Raw genomic sequence first — 13199 nt, forward strand, 5'->3', positions numbered from 1 at the left:
GGCCTTTTCTTTTCTTTTGGTATGCCTTATAATTTTTTTCTTGATAGCCAGACATGATGTACCGGGTAAAAGGAACTGCTGTAAATAGATCTTCAGGAATGTGGTAGCGAGTTTTCAGGGAAAAGAAGCGTTCTATGCATCCTACAATTAGGTCTCAGTCTTTTGGTGAGCCTGTGCCTTTGGACTGCCAAGTTCACAAGTATTTCTCAGTTTTTTTCTCCTCGCTTAGGTGGGACAGGATGGCTAGAGTGGGCTGCAGTTGAGCAGTTCCCTTCTCCTACAGTGGAAGCCTAGAGGAGTCTAGAGCTGAGTATTTCCCTTCCCCAGGTCAGTTAGGCTCTGAGGATATTCTAGCAGGTTAGGCTCTGGTTAACTAGTTTCCCCTGAGGGCAAGAACAGAGTGTTATGGCATATCAAAAAATGTTCATTTTCCCCTCCCCCTTCCAGAAGCCTGAGGGGATTTTTCTCTGGTATTTACTGTGGGCATCTGGTAGAGCTATGGGAAGTAAATCTCACAGTATTGTAAGGACCCCCCGCAGTGACTGTGTTCCCCCTGGAGTGTTTAACTCTCAGAGTTGTCCCCAGGGAGACTCCAGCAGTTGGTCAGTTCACATTTTCCTGTCCTGGCACTGCTTCCAGCGGTGCTTTCTGTTGGCAAGTCTCTGCTCAGTTTCAGGCATAGGAACAGGAAGGGCAAAGAGCAAAAAGCAAATGCCAGACCCCTTTAAAGAGCTTTTCCAGGAGCTCCTAGCACCTCCAGCTTACATCTCCAAGGCCCAAACTGTTCCACCCGCCCATCCTTAGCTGTAGTTTAAACAGGGCAGATTGCTGCCCTGAGCAAAATCAAGGTTCAGTTAGGACAGAGCGCAGACTGGGTGTTGGGTAGTTAACCAGCAGTGTCTGCCCAGCTCTCTAAGCTCCTGCCAGGGTTGCCTGTCCCCCTAGCAGGGTTGTTTGGATAACAAAATGGAAGATCACATGCAAGAGCATTTCATACATTATAAAATGTGTTTCATAAACAAAGCGGAAACATTCTGAACTGTTTTCTCAGAGAGCAAACCTACTGTTAATAGAAAGTCTTACTAAATGCAAAGACTTGGGTAATCAATATCTCTTAAACCTCAGCTCATTCTCTTTCAGACATCTTTGGATAGCCCAAGATCCAGTGTTTTCATAGATACACATCCTCGAACACCAGTCTTCAGATTCAGATTATTGCCGAACAGTGTTGTAGTGGACATTTGTTGATTTCCTCCAATACTCCTTTCCTCCTTTTCTCTTCCTCTTAGTAATCTGAATGCCTTTCCATGTGAATTTTCTCTGGAGTGTCCTTCCTTACCCTCTCCTCTAAGGATAAGGCTAGGTTAAAGTCATTCAGCAAAGTATTGTGACATTCAGTGATGGGCAGTCAGAGTGACTTCAGAGCTTGAGACTGGCAGCATGCTAACACTACACTCTAGGGAGATGGATGGGTGGTCTTAAACTGCTGAAGCTATTTTTTTGCACCATGAGGAAAGGCAGCCACAAGATGAAGTCAATCTACAGAGAATGCCATGCTAAGAGAATTGCAGAGAGTCAAATGATATACATAGTAAACCCCTGTTTTCCAGAAACCAACCCTACATCCAGGTTTTTCTTCCCCAGCTCAATGAACCAAAATATTTCCATGTCTTGTTATTTATTTGTTTAAGTGAGTTTGAGTTGGGTTTTCTGTTATTTGTAGCCAAAAGATTCCTGAATGATAGTTTCCACATCTATTCTAGGAAAAAATTATATATATTATTTTAATGTTTATTATTTTAAATAATGTATATATTTTATATAGTATATTACTTAGCGTATTATATGTTTGTGTTTATATATACACACATATGTATATACATATTTATAATATATATATATAAGTATATATTCTGAAATTTATAGTCCTTCCAGGATTAAGGCCATAAGGCCTGAATATTACTAAGAAAGCTTGTAATACATTTCCTGCATGGCATCTGTCTAAAGGATTTTAAACTTTGACATGCCAGGACCTGAGTCTTGCTCTTTTAGTGATTGTATTTATCACCCCTGCAGTACAAGATTTAGCCCTGAGTACTTGGAGGCAAAGACCAATTAGGCTGAGATATGTCAGTGTTCTTGTAGGTGTGTTTCCTGTTTCCTGTTTGCAAAGGCAACTACAGAAGAAATAAAAGTAACGGCCTTACATAAACCGCTTACTGAGCTGTCAAGTATTCAAGTAAGTTATTCATTAATTATGAGTGATTTCAGTCGCAGGGCCAGAGAACTGCGGGTGATAAAATCTGTCGTGATAACTGCAGAAGGCTCTGAGATCCGAGGGGCTGCGTGACTGCATATTGTGAGTTACTTTTTTAACCTCTCAAATGCCTGGGTTTTAAATTGTGTAAATTATGATTCAGAATGCAGAGATGTTGCATCCTAGTTAAGTTGTTGTGTGTTTATTTGTTTTTGGCATTTGTTAAACAGAAAATGGTAATTTATATCTGCCATGAAAACTTTGTTGTGACGTATACATTTCCATTTTTAACTGTAGATGAATTTGTATGTTACCAAAAAGAAAACTATGCCGCCATTCTACTTTTGTAAAAATTCTTTTCTCTTCTGTGGTGCCTCTGATTAAATAGAAGGCTAAGGAAATTTACTTTAAAAAATGTAGGAGAAGTTATAAAGAAGTAAAAGCCTGACTTGCCTCCTGGAAAAAAAGGCAATAACTATGTGCCCCTCCTTACTTTCCAAATCTACTCATTTGGTATGGAAAATTGAAGAGGCTATTGTGCAGCAAGTAGATGGAATGTTTTCTAATTCAGAAAAGATTCTTTTGAAATTCTAGTGAGGGCAGCAGCACCCGCAGTAGTGAATTTACTGTTAAGATAGGAACATTACTTTCCTACTTTGTTGGTGTGGCTCTCAAAAGCCATCTCATTGAATGTTTAGGAAATTGGCTTTTCAGGAAGGGAAATATGCTGATTTATGAATTTCTTGGAAATTTTTCAAAATATGCTAATGGCTCCAGATGAGAGCCAGCCAAGATTTGTAGGTGAGATAATATCGCTTAAGCCCTGGTAATACTTTTTGTGACTGTTTAAATAAGGCATGAATATTTACTTGGCTAAATAGTTTTATATGAGGAAAAAATGGCAAAAATATTAAAGTAAATGTGGGCCAGAACAAAGCTTTAGTTTGTATTTTGCTGATATTGCAGGGAAGGGAGATAAGTCAATATAAAATGAAACTTAAATGTACTTAGCTCTTTTTCATCCCATTTCCTTCATCCCCATTAAGTCTCTATGGTTTAATTATTAGGTGAGCAACATGGCTCATCTGGATGTAATGTGAAAGTGAAAGTGAAAAGTCTTTATTCCAAATTGGATAGGCCAGTTCTTTTAATGAGATCTATAGGAGAGTAATAAAATATTTGAAGTCAAGCTAACCAAAATCTTTTTTTTTTTTCCCTCATGACATTGATAACTAAGCCTCAACCCCAATGCATTTCTCCTGGAGCCCAAGAAAGAATTGTGCATTTAAGTTGGCAGTGATCAGGCAGCTTGAGATATTTTGAAGTACTTATGGATCTCAACCCTAAACATGATGGTAGCCATTGCATTAGTTCCTTGGATCTTTCTGATATCGAACTAAAGGATGATAGAAAAATGTGCATTCTTGTCCCCAAAGACAGTAAAGCATGGCTATGATCCACCATAAGAACCCTTCCCCTTCACGTGAAGGTGTAGAGAATCAGTATATCTGCTGTTGGCTGGTTGTTTCTTCCCCTCCTCAAGCATCCAAGTTTCTCTTCTGTGTCTGTGATCTCAGGGACAGGTGATTCCTCACTGCAGATTCCCTTCTTGAGTGAGCCCCAAATATACTCTACTTGATCTCTGCTTTATGCAGAGCAAGGGGAGGCTACAGGAGTTTGTGCTGCAAATTTGAGGCATCTGCCAGACCCAAAGGAGGACGATTTGAATAAGAAATTGACCAAAAAGCTCTTGAGGCAGTGAAGGAGCCACTTCCTGCTCAACTACTGTTGCCTCGAGAGAGGAATGGGCAAGGCAGAGATGAGGACGACCCCTTAAACAGAGACTAAACTGTCTAACTGGGGCTTTCCAAAGGAATGGCCTAAGTTAGCAAACGCTGCCCCAATTTCCTGGGCTTTCTGGAATTTTGTTCAAGAATTCCAGACACTCTTGTAAAAATTACTTAGTGACAGAGTTCCTGACAATAGATAGGAAAGATATATGTAAAGAAGCTATTTTAAAGTAAAGTATATGAATAGACTCTAGGTTTACAGTCATTTTTGATTTCCTTTTGTCTGGGTATCTCTCTTTAGCTCCCTTAGGCTAGAGTTATTTTGTCTGGATCCGCAAGAAATCCATACTCTTCCCCAACGCTTCCTATGTGACTAGCTTCTCAGTTACATGATATTACATGGAATTATATTTTTTCTATGGTTTTCTGCACTAAAGACCTCTTTCCTTGTTCTCTTAAAAAAATGCTATTTTAATCCTCTTAGCCTAGGAGCTTACTACTCTTTAATTTCAATGTCTCAGAAATCCTCCTCTATCAAAAAAACCTACTTTGTCAATAGCATACCTTTCGTTCAGGAGTAGTAATTGGGAGAGATTATCTCAGAGGCTGAGAACACAAGATACCAAATATCTAAAGGATAATTAAAGTATCCTTCCAGATGTTTTCAAGTAGAGACAAATACTGATCATTCAAATAATTGATTCCCTGACAACGATTTTTCACTCAGTCTCGTTCTCAACGCCAAAACAGCTAATAAATTCAATGGGAAAAAACCCTGCTCTTTTATTAGTTTGTAGAGAAAAGAAGAGAAAGAGAGTAGTTGACTTCTCAGCAATTTTGCAACAAGTTCTTTTAGTGTCATGTAGACTTAGGAGAATGCAGTTTGTAGTAGATAACTGATGATTCCAATTAACCAAAAAGTATTGATTAAGCACCTACTAACTTGAGCCCTAGTGGAGAATGATATAGTATAACATGGACTCATATATTTAATAATAGATCATGTTCCTAGAAACCTAATTCATTTACTCATTCAATAAATACTTATTGAGTGCTTGCTGTATGACAGGCACTGTGTTAAATGATGGGGATTTTAATGGGGAACAAGGCAGGGATGGTTTCTGTCTACAGTTGAGTGTGGGGTGTAGGGAAGATGTTAATCAAATAATTCCACAATAGATTTTACAAATGTGATCAATACTATGATGGGGGGGAAAAAAACAAAGAAAAATGGGCAACCAAGACTATGAAATACAGGCACTACCTACATCTAGTCTAAGTGGTGATCAGGGAAGACTTCCCTGAAGAAATCTGAAGAGGTCGGGAATGGGGAGGAGAATGTTCTGGGCAGAGGCCCTGAGGTAGAAGGGAGTTTGGAGCTTACTGGGAACTGAACCAAGGCCAGTGTCGCTGGAGAACGGGGTGGGCAGGAAAAGCTAGAGAGGTGGCAGGGGCAGATCGTGAAAGACTTAGTAGAGAATGAATGAATGAACGAATGAACATGCGTAGTTAATAACATGGAGTTAGTCCTGTCGTCTCCTGTCATTATTGTGAAAATAAAAGGAGTTTGCAATTGTATAATGACTCTGCTGTTTGGGAGATACGGTATTCATTCATTCATTCAGCCATTCAGCCAGTAAACCCAAGACAAAAATCCCTGTTCACATGGATCTTAAATTCTAGTGGAACAAGCAGCAAATATATAGGTTTTATAGTAAATTTTTGTTTATGAATAAATGGTGTTAAGTGGTCTTTCGATGGAATTTTACAAACAATTTCAAATGTATATCATATTGCATCTATGTATGGTTATTCCTCTGTTTGGTTAAATAGAGTTACATCCTTTAGCAGATCTAGGACCATGCTCAGCACAGGTGTTCTTCACAGTACTCGATTCACAGTCAAAGACTTCGGAGAAATTCCAAGAGAATAAGATAAGAGAGGGAAGCTAAGAGATTTGCATTTGTTCTTGTTTCTGAGGAGCTAGTGAGGCCACTGCTCACCAGCACCTTACCAGCTCTTCCTGGAGTGGTGGGGGCAGGAGGAGGGGAGCGATGGAAAAAATGAAAATAACTGAGGCTAACACTGATGGAAAAGGATCTCAGAGGGAGAGTATTCCAGAGTCTTGCTGTTTCTTTTTATAAAAAGAGCTTAAAACATCTTATTATATACTTAAAATACTTTATAGATTTTGTACGTTTACCATCTCTATAAAAGGTTCACATTTTACAATCAATGTACACATTTAAGGAGAGATGTTTCTTTGTCACATTCCCCAAAGCTCTTATTTAATTGATGGCGCATCTTAAAATCATCAGTGACTTACAGTCAGAAAATAGTACTTATCTGGAACCTTGTTTGAGTTTTCAGTCATGCCTGTCTTTTCTGCTTGAAGATTTCCTGGTGACAGTGTTTTGTATCTGCATATAAATTATTACCATAGATGGAATTAATAAACCAGAGCACCTGTGAGGGTCACCTTCAGGTCTTGTTTGCAAAAATCAGAGAGTAGTTCATAGTATCAAAGGGAGGCATAATAATTATCTGTTTTAATCTTCAGGAACTTCCTTGCTTCTGATTTCTAGATTGCATAAATCAAAGTGATTATTTCTATATAATCCAAGAGGAATAATAGAAATGTTGCTAGTGTGATCCTTTAGTGCAGGATTTCTTAACTGCAGCACTGTTAACATTTTGGACCAGGTAATTTTGTTGTGAAGGGCTGTCCTATGCAGTGTAGGATGTTTAGTGGCAACCTGGTACCAGTAGTATCCCGCCAGTTCTGACAGCCATCTCTAGACATTGCCAGATGTCTTCTGGAAGGGGCCAAATCATTCTCAGTTGAGCCATTTCTTCAGTCTGTCATAATCACGGACTCACCATGCTGCTTTAGCTTTTGTATTGTTCTGTTGCAGGCGCGTCCAACTCTAAATGCATAGCTTTCAGTTCAACAAGATGGTATCTTTCTAATTCTGTAGTTCGTACATCACAATTGAAAATAATGTTATGAAACCAGAACTAGATTTTTATTCAGCCAAATGTGTGAAATCCTGACACGGTAATATGTTTTTTGGGGGGAGGCAGGGAGGGAGGTGGGGGGTGGTTTACACTTTAAGGGCCTTGTTTTATTTGTTAAAGCCTGACAAAATTTTATCCTCAAAGTTTAAAACTTACTTAGTGGCTCAACTGTTTTTTTAAAGATACATTTATGGGAATCTTAATGCCACAAAAGACTCCTACTCAGTCAGCTGCAAGAATTAATAGCCTTTTGGTGACACATAAAAACTTGAATGAGGCACATTCAGCAAGTTCATTTCTAGTTTTATAGGAAGCCGAAAACAGCAGAGAGAAAAAAGTGCTACCCTCGCATCCTTTGGTGATGGTACTTGACATTTTAGTGTAAGTTATTACAATAGTATATTGGTTTAATGTTCCCTTAATATCAGTGGTTTACTCAAAGTTTCTGAAAACGCGAAGAATGTGTGTTCTCTCTGTCACTGTTAAGCTAAGAAATGGCATTTGAAAATCACTTTAATCGTACATGATTAAATCTTCTAACGTGGTATTTTACTATGCTGTGGTGCCTGGGAAGACTTAAGATTACTAAATTCACTTAGACGTATGACTAATATATGATACCATTAAGAGAGAGATTTTAAATTCCTTTTACTGTTATTATTTACTTCACCTAAAGGCCTCTTGACTCTTAGTGCTTTATATAGCTCAAATGAGACCAATGTTATTTTGTTAAATAGAGCCTTCTTTCATGTCACTCTTATGTTCAGGAATACTTAAGAACTTCCAGTTGTCTCAAAAATAAAGTTCTAATTCTTTTTCGTGGCACTTAAAGCCCTCTACTAACTGGACTGCAATTGATCTCTTCAGATGTATCTCCTTTACCTCCATTTGCCCCTGTCTCCATATCACACTCCAGCTGCAATGAACTAGGTTGCCCAGGGCATCCTTGCATTTTTCTGCCTTTATAGTGCTCTCATGCTACGATCTCTACCCCTTAGATTCCAATCCATGCTTAAGAACCATTTCTTCCATGAAATTTTCCCAGATTTTCTCAGTTGGAATTAATCTCTCACTCTCTCCTATAATGTTTGGAAAGCACTACACGAGTGTTCCCCAAACTACCTATGAGAAGGACTAGATTATTTTTAAATTTCCAGTTTATTACAGGACAATATGTATCTTCCTGTCTATGACCAGTACTTAGATCTCGCCCTGTGAAATTCGCATATCTGATCTGGTCTGAACCCCATTCAATGAGCCAAGTCCACTTGATCACACATTTGAGTAGTGCAGCTGTGTCCAATGCTGTAAAACTGTCTGAACAATTACTCGCGATCTCTGTACTTGTGCTGTTGCTGATAAGAATAGTTCATGAGGTGCTGCTGGTCCACAGACCACACTTTAGGTAGCTCTGCCCGAGACTATAAGCTCTACGAGGACAGGGCCCAGGTCTAGCTTTTTTCATCATTATAATTCTAGCACCTGGCATTGCCTGTCACATAGTAAGCACACTTATTCCACCTAGAAGTATCATATTACAGATAACAGCACCTAAAAGCACCAAAGTAGCTTGGATCAGATCGTGATTACTTTTTAGCACCTACAGGATTATCATGCCTAACCTGTATGAATGGGAATATCAGACTGTTTTATTTTAAAAACACATGTTCTTTAGTATAAAATCTACTGAAATGAAACAACCAGCCTGCTAGTGCTGGTATAGGCTTTATAAATGAAGCTCACTTAATCAATAATTCAATTTTCTTTCCCTAAATAGTTGCAGAAACTCACTGTATTCAACTTCATTTAAGTAAACTAAATGGAGCTTAAAAGAAATCTAAAACACTTTGCCTGTTAAATAGCAATATTGAGAAATTGTCTAAGGGAAATATATTCCTCATAGAAAAAAACCCCACAGAAACAAAACTATATTTGAAACCAAAATGGCTTTCTTTTATGCAGCTCAAGGGGGGATACATTGAAACTCTTAAGCAGTCCAAAATTGTATTTTTGAAAATGAGAATCACATGGAGTTAGTTTAACATCTACCACTGTAAATTCTACTGGGGAAAACACCTGGAATATGAGTAACATTTTTCAAAATTTAAAATGTAAGAGATTCAGAATACTTGACAGTGCTATCTGAACGTAGATTTCGAACTTTCAGTAGTTCAAGAGTGTCTTTCTGAAGTGGTAAGAAGTAGTTGCTGTTGAATGTTCATGTTTTTCTTTGACTATTTCATTATATTAAAATTGACAGCCAAGAAAAACAAGAACATTTACTATATGTTTTTCTCACCATTATTGGCCACTTACTTTTCCATGGAACATTTGTTATTTCTGGGAAACATATGGCATATGACCAGAACCATAATTAGTCACAGTCTGATGTTATAGGAAACCAAATTTTGGCAATTTCTAGCTTCTTCCTCTGAAACATAAAAGCAGTAAATACAGTTCGTAAGGTGCATTTCCCTCCTTCACAAATTGTGGAATTTACTTGTTTTGATTGGGGAGGTGTTTGAAGACTTACAAACACTTTTATAGCTCTGCCTCAGACCTAGAATGTTCCAGAAGGAGGCACCGTTCTAAGCACTTTACACACATCAGCTTATCTAATCATTGCAATAGCAGGTGAGAAACCAGAGGCATGAAGACATTAATTTGCCAAAGTCACTTCAATAAGAAACTGTGGAGTTGAGATTCACCTCAGGGAGTCTGGCTCCAGATTCTGTGTTTTAACTTTCATAGAGTAGTGTCTTTTGCTGCATTGCTCCCATAAGTAGAGATTCCATTGGTAGAATCCTGCTGAAGATGTTATTTTCTTGCAGACTGTCTCTGCCTAATACTTCATAGCTGAGAAATGCTGAGTAACTGGGGAATATTAGATAACTATGAATGATGGGTAACTAGAGAATGCTGGGTAACCAAGGAATCCTGGGTAACCAGGGAATGCTGGGTAACTGGGGGAAAAGGGTGAGAAGCTATTAGTTGACAGTTTACTCTGAGAAGCTTTCCAGCATCTGTAAACCAAAGGGTTGTCATCAATATAAGATCTGGGACTGTCCTGCAGAGTCAGTCACTCTCACACAGGATCCCTAAAAACAGTGTTATCTTTGAATCAGAAGGATAAATATTTGCAGTAATCACTTTTGCCTTGTGTTGGAAGCCATGGTTGCTGAGGCTGATTATCACAGAAGTAAGGCATCCTTTGTTACTAATGGAGTTATTGAGGACTGAAAATGCAACATTGCTTAGCAACATGCATCATAGTATTTACTCTTTTGAGCAGGAACAGTAAAAGCAAGTAGTATGTCTTATAAATGTCCTGGCAGGTATTTTTATTTTCCTTTCCAACTAACATTGCTTGTATCCATTGTCATGGTATTAGCAAAGTGCTTAGACTGTGGCTTGGCGGGGGTAGGTTTAGGTATATTCCCTTAAGTACAGAGATCAGCCCTGAAAGCTGGCATTAGCCCAGTGTAGAACCAAAAAGAAATTAGGCTGCAGGTAAGAAAAAGTAGTAAAAGATTCCTACAACTCTAATGTTCTATATAAGGCTCCTAATTTTCACTGCTGGCAAGTATGTGACGGTAGCGATAGCACCCCTGTAAGATGTGGGAACTTGCTGTAATACTCTTCAGACTTCTTGTTTTGTTGGCTCTGATCTTTCAGGCGCTGAGAGTCCATAATAACTAAAACGAACATACTCCCTATTTCCTCCTAATGAAAATTTAATAGTTTCACTAATAACAGTGCTAGCACTCCCCTGTCATTTACCCTTTGTCATGCGTGTTGGAGAACAAGTTTGTCTCTGGGGAGAATTTGATCTGGATGCACTTCTACCTAAGCCCTCCTTTCTTCTCCAAATTAAAATAGTAACTATACATTGGAGAATCCTGGCATTCTTTTACTATCTTTTCTTTCTCTGCCTCCAAAGTCATCCTAGCTTGGTGTCTTAAATTATGGTGTTCTAACTTGACTTCCGCTCTGATGAAGAGCGAGAAATCCCAGGGGTTGGGGCCATCTTAAAGGAAAGACTGTCTCTGCAGTGGCTTGAACAATTGTGGGAGAAAAGAGAGGCTAACCTTCCTGCATGAAAACAATGGGGAAAGAATCAGTTCACCCCTAAAACAGAGGCAGCTGTTCATCCTGGAGGGGGAGATGTTCCACTTGGGATTGTCATCCAATGATTAATGTCTGTTCAATCCCAAGATAGGTGGAGAAGCTTGGAATCTGAGTGACCATATTGTTCGATTCTTTGTCCCTCTTGGGGAAGGGTCCTGGAATGTGTAAATTTTCCTCCTGCAGTTTCACTTTTCAGGGCTTTCCACACTCTTGGCTTTGCTTTTGCTTTGTTGTGTCCTGGAATAACTAATTAATTATGGACCCAGTTCCTTCTATGCGCTTGTAATTGGACGTCTTGAAAATTGCTCCATGCTGGCTTAAATAATGAGGAGAGAATTAAAAGGCTGAGAGGTGCTGGGAAAGATAGAGAGACCATGACCACTGGAAATCCAGCAAATATCACACCAGATATCTGTTACGCCAGTAACCAGGGGAGACAGAGCACTGGGGCAGTGGGGCTAGAAAAAAAACACAGTGAAGTGATAAAAGGGACAGGGGCAGCAAGAGGGTCCATTGTTGAGAAGAACATTTTTGTGGAAGGAAATCCTGTTTGAAGGCTGTACAGGCTGGGCAGGTCTAGCCAGCTAATGCCTTCTCTTGGGGAGGTGTGTGGGGTGTTCCCTGAGAACAGGGGAAGAGCCAGGACTTTGGAGTCCAACATACTGACATCTGTGTCTGGACTCTGCCATTTACTAACTGTGGGATTTGGAGCAAATGACTTTACCTCTCTAAGCATCCAGCTCTTCATCTGTGAAATGAAAAATAGTAGTACTTGTCTCAGAAGGAGTGAGTGGGATCAAATTGGTTAGTGTCTAGACCACTTCCTGGCACATAGCAAACTCTCAGTACTGGCTAGCCATTATTATTATGCAGTTATGTTGTCAACATAATGATTTAATAACAATAAAGATATTAACAACAGGTAAGGTAATTAGCCTGGCACAGCTCAGGAAGGGTTGGCTTTAAAATGCATTGTAGAATTACTATTCCCATTCTGTCTTCTCAACTCTCTTCCTGGACAGTTTGGTTTTTCCCCTTATTATATCCCCCCTTCACTCTTCCACTTAGGGAAGGAGAGGAATTAAAAATTGGATAAGAACAGTGCAGCTGTTCAGCTGGGGCCTTTGGTTGTTGGAAAGGAGGCCACCAGACCACAGCTGGCCAAATAACCCATGGAAACCATTCCCAAAATACATTCTGTTATCCTGTCCTGCTATTTACGTCATTTAGACATAAGGTGACTTGCAGTTTCAGATCCTAGATCCTTCTCCCCCCATTAGAATGTAAGTCTTCAAGATGTATGTGTCCAATGAATATTTGTTGGAGGGAGGAGTGAAGGAAGGAAGGGAAGAAGAAAGGATGGACAAATGAACTTCACCTAGCAGAACTTGAAGGCAAAAAAAAACATCTTGGAAAGGAGACCTCCTGGCTAGCCTAATGGGTTGACAGAGAAGGCCTGTAGGTATTCAAGTCAACAAACATTTAGTGAGTACCTACTCTGTACCTGGCACTGCACCAGGTTGTAGGGATATAACAAAAAATAAGATACCATCTTCGCCACCAATGACAGACGTCTAGGTGGGATCCAGACAGTCTTAAATGTGATGTAACTGAGGTAGCTTTAGGAGTAAAGCGGATAATTTCTGTATTATCATGTTATACAGGGTAAAAACAGTATCAACTTGATAGGTGCTGTATTAGTTTCCTAGAACTGCCATAACAAAGTATCAGAAACTGGGTGGCTTAAAACAACAGAAAGTTATTCTCTCACAGTTCTGGAGACTAGAAGTTTGCAGTCAAGTTGTTGGCAGGACCATGTTCCTTCCAGAGGCTCTAGGGAAGAATCTTCCTGTCTCTTTCAGCTTTTGGTAGCCCCAAGTACCAGGTACTTGGCAGCATAACTGCAGTCTCTACTTCTGTCTTCACATGGCAGTCTTCCTTTTGTGTGTCTGTCTTCTCCTCTTCTTATAAGGACTCCAGTCATATTGGATTAAGGATTCATCCTA

General features: G+C 39.3%; 1 protein-coding gene across 6 annotated transcripts in view; it reads left to right on the forward strand.

Moving 5' to 3' along the window:
* The window catches only part of NCALD (neurocalcin delta), a 405737-nt gene that overhangs the window by 240409 nt on the left and 152129 nt on the right, over nucleotides 1-13199 (forward strand). For 2 of the 6 annotated variants that reach the window (XM_024756600.1, XM_024756597.1), the window contains exon 4: nucleotides 2272-2359. The exons of 1 other annotated variant lie outside the window; for it this stretch is intronic. The gene's annotated coding sequence lies outside the window, so the exon portion shown is untranslated. 3 more of the 6 variants (XM_024756605.1, XM_024756598.1, XM_024756604.1) reach the window with 3 other exon arrangements.

This window comes from Neophocaena asiaeorientalis, unplaced genomic scaffold, assembly GCF_003031525.2.
Source record: "Neophocaena asiaeorientalis asiaeorientalis breed wild unplaced genomic scaffold, Neophocaena_asiaeorientalis_V1.1 scaffold29, whole genome shotgun sequence".
In the NCBI taxonomy this organism is placed as follows: domain Eukaryota; kingdom Metazoa; phylum Chordata; class Mammalia; order Artiodactyla; family Phocoenidae; genus Neophocaena; species Neophocaena asiaeorientalis.